The sequence below is a fragment of the Diceros bicornis genome, chromosome 13 (assembly GCF_020826845.1).
Source record: "Diceros bicornis minor isolate mBicDic1 chromosome 13, mDicBic1.mat.cur, whole genome shotgun sequence".
NCBI classification, from domain to species: Eukaryota; Metazoa; Chordata; class Mammalia; order Perissodactyla; family Rhinocerotidae; genus Diceros; species Diceros bicornis.
The window spans coordinates 28,636,672-28,647,595 of NC_080752.1; positions in this window are offsets into that span (position 1 = coordinate 28,636,672).

Here is a 10,924-nt window from a genome sequence, read left to right on the forward strand (position 1 = left end):
CCTCAGCAAAAAGAGGAGGATTAGCACGGATGTTAGCTCAGGGCCGGTCTTCCTCACAAAAAAGAAAAAGAAAAAAAAAACAAAAAATATAAAGCAAATATAACAAAAGAATGAAGGAAAATGATCTAGAATCTTTTAGCACTTCAAATATTCAATTTTTTTGTAGTCAATTATATTCTGTTTGTTTTAATTTTGTTGAAAATGCAAGTTTCCAATCACCAATTGTAACTTTTATGGAAACTATTATTATTTAATTGTATTATTACTTATTGTTAATTTATGATTTCAACTTTTCACTATTACAAATGACACAGAGTAGGAATTTGGCTGAATTTAGTTTAAAAACTAAAACAAACAGACACCCAAGAAAAAAATAAAAAGGCTTCAGGTGATATTAACTTGGGGCTAATGTTATCTCCCTCAGACTGTCATCGTGAACACTTCTAAACTAAATTGCTGAGGTGTCCCGGGAGCTGCAGAGGACAGGGAGATACCCTCTCCCAGCCATAGCACAAAGAATCTGCTCCTTAAACAGCCACAAAACCAGCTTCCCCTCGTCGGCGGGAAGAAAGTCACGTGGCCAACCGCCCCCTCAAGGGCAAGGCTGCTGGGTCTCTCTTGGCGGAGAGCTGGGAAGACGCCTTAGCAGGCCCCGGAACTTCAATGTTCCAGTATTGGTTTCTGTAAGTTCATGGTGCTGGAGCAAAGTTTTAAGAAACAAAATATCCCTTAGAAACAGCCCTTCAGCTGTTCCATGGCGCCCTAGGCGGGTGTTCCCCCCACCAGCGCCAGAAATTTTCCAAAGGCCCTCTGTGTTGGTGCGGTTTGGTGAGAAACTAAAGCAGAGGAGGTTTTGCAGAGGAAGGATTAGAGGGCTGAGGGGCAGGCTGCGTTTGTGGAGGTGCTGCCGCGTTTGTGGAGGTGCTGCCCTCCAGTGGCCACAGTGAGGATGACGGGGCCTGTGCCCAGGGGACCTTAGAGATCTTCTAGGCCACCCACTGCCATTTGTCATGTTTGTAAACTGAGGTACACAGGCCCTGTAAAAGTCTCATGGTAAGTCACAGGCGTATCAGGACAAACAGCACAGTGCGTGTCCCTGGACTGCTGCTCTTTCTCACCCAGTAAATGCAGGATTGCGTTCCCTATGGCCCCTCTTGCCTCCATGTCCTGCTTTTGGAATTTCAAAGCAGCATCACAGCTGGATGATAGATGCCCAACCTTTCCCATCCACCCTCTTGTCACCCAGAGGCTGCTCCCCCCCACCCCAGCTGAATGGACACGCTGGCCACTCAGATGACCCCTCTTGAGCCCAGCTGACTCTGAGGCCAGTGCTGTGCAGAGGGGACCAGGCCTGGCACCTGGCAACCCTGAGCCTCACACAAGGGGACGTTGGGGGAACAGATGCCAAGTCCTTCCAGAGACAGCTGCTGTCCAGAGAGAAGGCGGCAGGTGCCGGAGAGAAGCAGAGAAGGACCTCTGGACCTCAGAGAGGGAGGGGTCAGTGTGGCTGAGGGTGGCAGGCGATGACCTGCTTTATCATCAGAGGTTAAAAATCCTTTATGGTCAACAAGCTTCTCTTTGAAAATGAAAACACTACAGGAAAGTGCGTAGATGAGGCCATTGTCAGTTATTTAAATCTGGGTGTGAATTAAATGGCATAAGCAAGTGCCCACTAAATATTTGCAGAGTGATATATCACAATATCTTTCCTCTGGGTTTAGAATGACGGTTTTGATGTGGGGGAAAAGGTAGGAATAATTTGGAGTATCACAGGCCAGTGGAGGGCTAGGATAGGGTGAGGGCCTGAGGTTGCTGGCTTGAGGGCTCAGGTGTAGAGTGATAAAAGAGGGTCTGGAAGCTGAGAAGGTACTGGAAACTATTTTATCTGCGATGGGCCATGAACTCTTGACCAAGCCAAGGGTTTAGAGGGCTTCAGAACTGAGCCGAAGGGACCTCCAACGGAGCCTGGGTGGGCTGTGTGGCCACCATACTGAGCCTCATCTCCTTATGGGCTCTGGATCTGAATTTAGGAACCTCTGGGAGCCCCAGAAGATTTGCTAGGGCATCAGCTTGGCTGTCCCTGAAAGGATGGTGGGGGTGGGAGAGGCATGAGTGCAATGTCCCTGGATGTAGGTGAAGATGTGGAGGATGCCACAGTAAGACATCTCAGAGACCAGGCTCTGCGGGCAGAGGCACGGCTGCCTGTGGCTGAGAGGGGCTGGCCTGGGACCTCTGAGAGCCCGGAGTGCATGGATCACCCTTCTGTCACAGGAAGAAGGAGCCACGCCTGGGATCTCGGAGCACCTATTAGGGCGTCAAGGGCTCTGTGGGCATTATTAGTAAAATAAAAATCAGATGTAAGACTTCCAAATCATGGATACAAATAATGAAGCAAAGTTAATCAAGATAGCAAAAGAATGGAGAATTGAACAAAGAAAATAGCAAGAACATATAAGAAACACAGTATAAAATAAGATGCAGAAGAACAACATATCAATTATAACAAATATAAATGGATTAAACTCTGATATTTAAAGGCAAAGACTTCAGATTTGATCAAAGAACAAAAAAATCTAGGGTGTATCTAAAACATAAGACACAGAAAGGTTGAAAATACGGGGTGAGCAGATACATACCAGGCAAATGCAAACAAAAAGAAAGTCAATATAAATATTAATGTAGAATCCAAGGCTGAAAGTATTAAATATAAGTTGAAAGAGTAGCTATAGCATACATTTGGGATACTGCGGTATGGTCAATAGCATTGGGTGAGGGTGCCAAGAATACTCAAATCCTGACCTTGAGCACCCTTCCTTAGAGATCTCTGTGAGGCAGAGCTAATTCTCTTTGTCCTCCCCAACACTCAGTCCATGTGCTCTGGGTGGGGTGATCAGTCAGTATGCCCCATCCTGTTGGCCACGAGGATTGTTTTCAGGGATAGATGTGACCCAAGTGGCCCAACCAGAGCCCATCCCAGAATTGGTGAGAACCCAACCACAACGTGCACAAAACTGAACTCATGGTTTCCCCCACAAAACCCAGTGCTCTTCTTGTGACCTCAGTCTCAGTAAATGGCACCACCATCCATCCAATGAAGGATGTCACAAAACCAGCAAACATTTGTAACATCTCCCTCTTCCTCACCCACTATCCAATCCATTACTAAGTCCCATTGATTGTTTCTTCTAAATATCCCTTAATTCTCTCTAGTTTCCTCCGTTTTTCACGGACGCCTCCCAAGTTCAGGATACCATCCTCTCTTTCCCGGACTAAAATAGCCTCCTGACTAGTCTCCCTACTTCCACACCCGCTTCTCCATACACTTGTTCGATTCTAATCCATGCTGCAGTCCAAACCATCTTCCTCAAATGGAAAGCTGACAGGGTCATAGGGTGAAATTTGAGTGAGGCCATTGGCTCTAGGTTCCAAAATGTTAAGGTAGAGGAGTGGTTCTCAAACCACAGATTGTGTTAGAACCATCCAGAAGGCTTGTTAAAACATGATCACTGGGCTCCACCCCAGAGTTTCTCATCCAGCAGGTCTGGGGGTTAAGGAGAGAATTTGTATTTCTAGGGCGTGCTGACACTCGCTCAAGAGCCACTGGTGTAGCCTATTTTCGTTTACTGGAAGTCTGCACAGGGGCATGGGTCTAAATCTCTACCAGCTGTGGAGTGTTCCTCTCACTTGCTTTACTCTTGAAGGAGCTATTTTATTCAAGACTTTTTGTTTTCAGAGACACAAAACCCAGATCAAACAGGTTTTAGCAACAAAGGGAATCTACTGGTTCACCTAACTGAAAAATTCAGGAGAAGTCTGGCTTCAGGAGCAGCCAGATCCCAGCTCACACCGTGTCATCAGAACTGAGTCCGTCCTCTCTCAGCTCTGCTCTCTTTTTTTTTCTTCGTGAGAAAGATTGTCCCTGAGCTAACATCTGTTGCCAATCTTCTTTTTGCTTGAGGAAGATTGTCCGTGAGCTAACATCTGTGCCAATCTTCCTCTATTTTGTCTATGGGATGCCTGCCACAGCGTGGCTTGACAAGCGATGTGTAGGTCTGTGTCCGGGATCTGAACCTGTGAACCCTGGGCTGCCAAAGTGCAGTGCGTGAACATAACCACTACGCCACTGGGCGGCCCCTGTTCTCACATAAGCATTTCCTTACGGTGGGTGCCAGCAGCTCCAGGACTCCATCCTCTCAGCTCAGCAACCAAGGGGGGAGAATTGGAATAGACACCCCTATCTACAGTGGGACCCTGGAGAGAATTCCTTCAGCAGAAAAGAGAGTAGGGAAGAAGTCCTGATGGAGGGAGATGGTGAGCGAACCTGACCGTCCAGGACTCGGAGCTGGGTGGAGAGGAAGAAAAGCGGGCCTTGAGTATCCACAGGCACCAGCTGGCCCTTCTCTGGCTTTAGGGTTCAAATTCACATAACCTGCGTGTTAAAGGAACACAAAAATAAAAACAATAGGGGAAAAAAACCAAAAACTAAACCAGAAACTCAATGGCACTTCCTGGCGCCTGACAGGAACAAACATATTTTGGGGGTAATTGTAGATATTTGAATATGGCAGCAATACTAGATGATATTAAAGAATTCTTTTCAATTTTGGTATGTGAAATAAAGGTATTATGTAAAAACAAGACTGTATTTGTAAATGATCTATAATAAGGTATGTAGGGATGAAATGTCATGATGTCTGTAATTTACTTTAAAATATTTCAGCAGAGGAGGAGGAGGAGAGGGAATATAGCACATTTATAAGTTTTTTTTTTTTAAAGAATCATCACTGGGAAGTGTCCGAGCGTTTGAGGCGCTGGAGCTGCTCAAGACCTGAGAATGCAGAGCAAGGGGGGCGACAGGTGGGAAGAGGAACAAGAAAAGGAGTCGAGGACCCTCATGGCTGGCCACATCCTGTCCCCACATAGGGAAGCAGAGGATAATTGCAAGTCAAGAGAATCGATAGGATCCCCGACCCCGTCCACTCCTGCTTGCAACCCGCCCCTCTCAGAGTCCAAAGCACCCAGATCCTTCGCCCCTGAGCACAGGGCCGGCCCAGCACCCAGCAGCCTGTGCAGACCCAGCGTCACCCAAGGAAAGATTTTCAGCTCAAACGCCTTGACTGCTCTGAGGCTCCCTTCAGGATGACGGAAGATGGCAAAGACGTTATTGACCAGGGGGCTCCCTTTCTGCAGCAAGGGCACGGCTAGGGTCAGACTCTGGGGACAGAAGCTGGCTGAGATGGAAGTGTGTCTTTGGACATAAAAAGAACAAGAAGCTAAATGACAACAGGGGAGGTAACCTCCGAGCCCATCCTTACGGAGCTGCCGGGAAGGGGTCCGAGGACAGAACAACCGGATGGGACGAATGCAGAAGTGAAGACCGAAGGGCAGAGTTCCGCGGAGGAAGGTTTGGGATCCACGTAGGAAAAACGCTTTATCAGATGAAGGTGCCTGACAACAGTTGCTAACACTGGGTACACGCACTTTACACGGGACGGTCGCACAGGGTGTCTTAGGTTGGGTTCCCCAGGAGCAGACGCTGAGCCAAGGATTTCAGGGTAAGGAGTTCACTCGGAAGGAAATACTGGTAGGAGAGTGGACAAATGAGACCAGGCAGAGAAAGCAGCCCATAAAGGGGTGGGTTATCCAGCCAGCTACCAACAGGTACCACGAGGCATCTGGAGCTTTATCCCCAAAAGTCACTCGAGGAAATGTGTAGAACATGCTCAGATTGAGCCCACTTGAGGGACGAGGAACCGGGGCGTCCACACACCACCTCCATCAGCCAGCGGTGTGTCACCCCCCCAGCTCCTCTGCCCACCCTTGGGCTCAGGCAGGCAGCCTTCAGCAGCCTCAGAAAAATGCCTCAGGTGAAGAGGAGGGCAGACATCGGTATACAAAGAGCCAGCCACACAGAAAAGTGTCTGCCCCACACCCATTGACACATTTCATCCTCTCGACAGTCCTACGAGGTAGATGTGAATACTCTTATCCTCATTTTTGAGATTGGAAAATGAGACAGAGAAGTTGAGTAACTTACCCAAGTGGCAGAGCCAGGATTCTAAGCCAGGCAGTCTGGCTCCAGTGCCGGAATGGGCTGTCTTCGGAGGTGATGGACTGCCTGTCAATGGAGGCATTCAAGCAGAGGCCTGATAACAACTGTAGGAATGCTGAATGAGGGACTCCTACTGGGGACAGGTACTAAGAGACAGCTAAAGTCTCTCGCAATGTTGAAATCCATGATCTTATGAAGAGGCAAGGGGAATATCTGAAAAACTGGTCCAGGTTGCCAACCTAGGAGGCTCTGATGCCAGAAGATGTAGGGGGGACCCTAAAAGAAACCCCTGCTGAGTGGGCTGCAAGAGTTCCATGAACATGGCCCCCTGAGCTCCACCCAGGTCTCACCAGGCAGTTAACTGATACGCAGGCTAGTTTTCTAGTGGACTGGCCACCAAGCAGACAGTGAGGGTCTGCCTGGGGGACACCTGGCCCCACACTTTGAACCAGTTTTCTCTCCCTGGGAGGCTGCTCATCAGAACCCAAACCTTGCTAGCCATGCAATCAGCCAGCCCTGAGGCCCCTCCCCCAGCCCTTCCTGATGACCGGGAGCCGTGTTAGCCTCAGGGAAGCTCGGGGCTGTCCGGACTGCACTTGCACGAGGCCGGCTCCCCCACACCTCCTGGGTCCTCATCTGCAAAATGAGGGCAGTGATGGGACCATCTTTGAGGTCCCAGCTTCTGTGACTGGGGGGTTCAGGCAAGGAAGTGGAGGCCAAGCCTGAGCTTCCACAACAGTCCAGTCATTCTTGATCTAGCTAACAGCACAGTTTGAATCACAAAAAAACCTGAGTTATGGCATAATTACAGTACATTGAATATTTTCTTTATGCAATGTGTTGCATGGCAATTTAACTGTTAATCAATTTAATACCTAGAAGAAAGGTCCTACGGGTCTTGCTGTAATAAATAATCTTCAATTAGTCATGTTTTCTTTTATGCATGAAAACTGAATTGCTATGGTTCTTTAAAAGTTAATTTTCTTTAGAGGACACTCCGCTCACTCCTGCAAACTGCCACCCTTGGCACATCAGGTCCAGGTGTGACAGTGAATGGCAGAGTGGAACCTGGCCAAATGGAGTTCCACAGTGCTGTACTCTGAGATGCCCTTCCTTCCCGGGAAGCTTGACCTGGGCATCCTTCCTTATCTGTGGAGTCCTATCCAGGCAAAGTACAAAGAACTATTCCTCATTCTCAAACAAGACATGAGACAGGCACATGGGGTGACTCAGTCTGAACCCCAAACCTCAGAACAACAACATGGATGAGGCTGCCCAGGGAGAGCTGCAGCTGTTACAACTTGGAGCCACGGGCCACCTGACCACAAATTAAACCGAATAACGGACATTTATTGAACACCCACTAGAAGTGCTGACACAAGGCACTATGCTAAGTTCCATCAAGATCTTTGCTCTCAAGGCTGTACCACCTCCACGGGGCACGGAGGTGCCTCCCATGGAGGGACTGCTGCTCCCATGCGACTGATGAGGGGAAGAAATCCCAAGAAATTCAAGGACTTACTTCAGGGTCATGATGTCTATGGCCAAGTGGGGACTAGACTTCAGGCCTCCTGATTTTCAAGGTCACACCAGCTCCCCACCACATGCACAATCGCCAGGAGAGTGTGGTTTACTAACATGCATTTTAAAAATATTTTTGTTAATCATCTCTCTTATTATTTAAAATATACAATTGGGGCCGGCCCCGTGGCTTGGCGGTTGAGTGCGCACGCTCTGCTACTGGCGGCCCGGGTTCGGATCCCGGGCGCGCACCGACACACCGCTTCTCCAGCCATGCTGAGGCTGTGTCCCACATACAGCAACTGGAAGGATGTGCAACTATGACATACAACTATCTACTGGGGCTTTGGGGAACTAAAAAAAAAAGGAGGAGGATTGGCAATAGATGTTAGCCCAGAGCCGGTCTTCCTCAGCAAAAGGAGGAGGATTAGCATGGATGTTAGCTCAGGGCTGATCTTCCTCACACACAAAAAAATATATACAATTGGATGTTTTGACACATGTACACATCCATGATATTATCATAATTAAGATAACGAACGTTTCCATCATTCCAAGATTTTCCCCCAGGCAACCACTGATCTGGTTTCTGTCACTATAGACTAGTTTGTATTTTCTATAATTTTATATAATTGAAATAATACAGTATGTACTTTTTTTTGGTCTGGCTTCTTTCACTCAGCAGAATTACTTTGAGATTCATGCATATTGTAGCACGTGTCAATAGTTCATATCTTTTTATTGCTGAATGGTATTCTATTGTACCGATATACCTCAATTTGTTTATCTGTTCACCTGGAGATGCACTTTTGTATTGTTTCCAGATTTTGGCCATTACCAATAAAGCTGCTATGAACATTTGCAGACAAGCCTTTGTATGGACATAAGTTTTATTTCTTTGGGTAGATACCTAGGAGTGGAATACTGGATCACATGGTAGATGTATGTTTAACTTTTTAAGAGACGGGCAAACTGTTTTTGAAAGTGGTTGTACCATTTTACATTCCTACCAGCAGAGAATGAGAGTTCCAGTTTCTCTGTGTCCTTGTCAATACTTGATGTAGTCCGTCTTTTAAATTTTAGGCATTCTAACAGGTGTATGGTGGTATCTTATTGTCGTTTTAATTTAATAATTTCCCCAATTACCAATAATATTGAGCATCTTTTCATATGTTTATTTATTATCATATATTTTCTTTGGTGAAATATCTATTCAAATCTTTTGCCCATTTTTTAAATGAGTTGTTTGTTTTCTTATTGAGTTTTGAGAGTTCTTTATACATTATACATTTATACATCTAGATACAAATGTTTCTCAGATATGTGATTTGCAAATATTTTGTACAAGTTTTTTAATTCTTGTAACAGTGTCTTACAAATAGCAGAAGTTCCTAATTTTGTCAAAGTCCAATATATCAATATTTTCCTTTATGGATTGTGTTTTGTTGTTGTTTTTGTGTAACCCAAGCTCACAAATATTTATCTCTTATATTCTATTCTAGAAGTTTTATAGTTTAAGGTTTTAATTTAGGCCTATGATCCATTTTGAGTTAATTTTTATACATGGTTAAGGTATGATAAAAGTTAATTTATTTTTGCATATAGATATGATTGCCCCAGCACATTTACTAGAAATACTATCCTGTCACCATTCAATTGCTTTTGTTAAAAGTCATTTATCTATATATGTGTGGGTCTGTTTCTGGATTCTTTATTGTGTTCCATTGACCTTTTTGCTATCTTTCATTAATACCACACTGCTTTGATTACTGTAGCTTTAGTATAAGTCTCAGGTAACAATGTCTAACTTCATCTTACTCAAAGTTGTTTTGGTTATTCTAGGTTCTTTGCATTTCCACATAAATCACAGAATCAGCTTGTCAATTGCTATCCCCTCAAAAAGGCTGCTGGGATTTTGATTGGAATTATGTTGAATCTATAGATCAATTTGGGGAGGATTAAGCCGACCTTGCATTCCTAGAGTAAACCCCACTTGGTCAGGATATATTATTATCCATATATTATTAGATTCTATTTGCTAAAATTTGGCTAATAATTTTTGTATCTCTCTTAAGACATGAGGGATATTGGTTGGTAGTTTTCTTGTAATGCCTTTAGTCTGGTTTTGGTATCAGAATAATTCTGGCTTCACAGAATGAGTTGAGAAATATTCCTTCCTCTTTAATTTTCCAGAAGAGTTTGTGTCAAATTGGTATTATTTCATCCTTAAGTGTTTGGTAGCATTCACCAGTGAATCCATTTGGGCCTGGAAATGTTTTTAAACTACAAATTCAATTTCTTGAATTGATGTAGGACTATTAGATTATTTATTTCTTATTGAGGGAGCTTTGGTACTTTGTGTCTTTCAAGGAGTTTGTCCATTTCATCTATGTTGTCAAATTTATTGGAATAAAATTGTTCATAATATCCCTTTATTATTCTGTCACCTTGCTGTATTCTACGGGGTAGAAGCAAGTCAGCTTTGTCCATGCCCAGACTATACTTCCACTCACACCAACCACAAATGCACCAGACCATCTTCTGTTTTACTCCAGAGAGCAGCCAATGTGTTTGGATGACCCTGGCTTTACCTGGCCAGGGTAAAGGTTTACTGGTGGGTGGCTCCTTCATTGTTTTGCTCTTGAACCACTAACTGGCCCCAGCACTCTGAGACCTGGGCTTCCCCTTCAGGGCAGGCCTAGCTGCAGATCATGGGAAAGACCTCTATAAGGGGTATGTGATCTAGGAGGGAGGAAGCTTCATTCTGGGCAAGAATCACAGTGGACTCTTGGAATTTCTGAATGAAATATGTGACTAAATGAGTCACATGACCTACTGGGGCCACATCTCAATCTCCTGAAGATTCAGTCTCTGCCACAGGGCGCTGCACAGGTCCAGATAAAGAGAACGAGGCCTGGTGGGGACTCTGGGATGAGCATGCTGGGGGACTCGGCTATCAGATATGTTTCAATTGTAATCATAAAAATAACCCCTGACATGTGTAAAATGCTTCCTAACTTAACTTACCAAGCATTTTCACCTGGTTTATATGAGCCAAGTATTTTTTTATTTATTTTTCCCCCAAAGCCTCAGTAGATAGATGTATGTCATAGCTGTACATCCTTCTAGTTGCTGTATGTGGGATGCGGCCTCAACGTGGCTGGAGAAGCAGTGTGTTGGTGCGCGCCGGGGATCCAAACCCAGGCCGCCAGCAGCGGAGCACGTGCACCTAACTGCTAAGCCACAGGGCCGGCCCAAGAGCCAAGTATTATCAGCCTCAATTTAGAGATGCAGAAACTGAAGCTAAAAGAGATTAAGTAATTTCCGTGCCTAACGATCAGCATAGGTGAA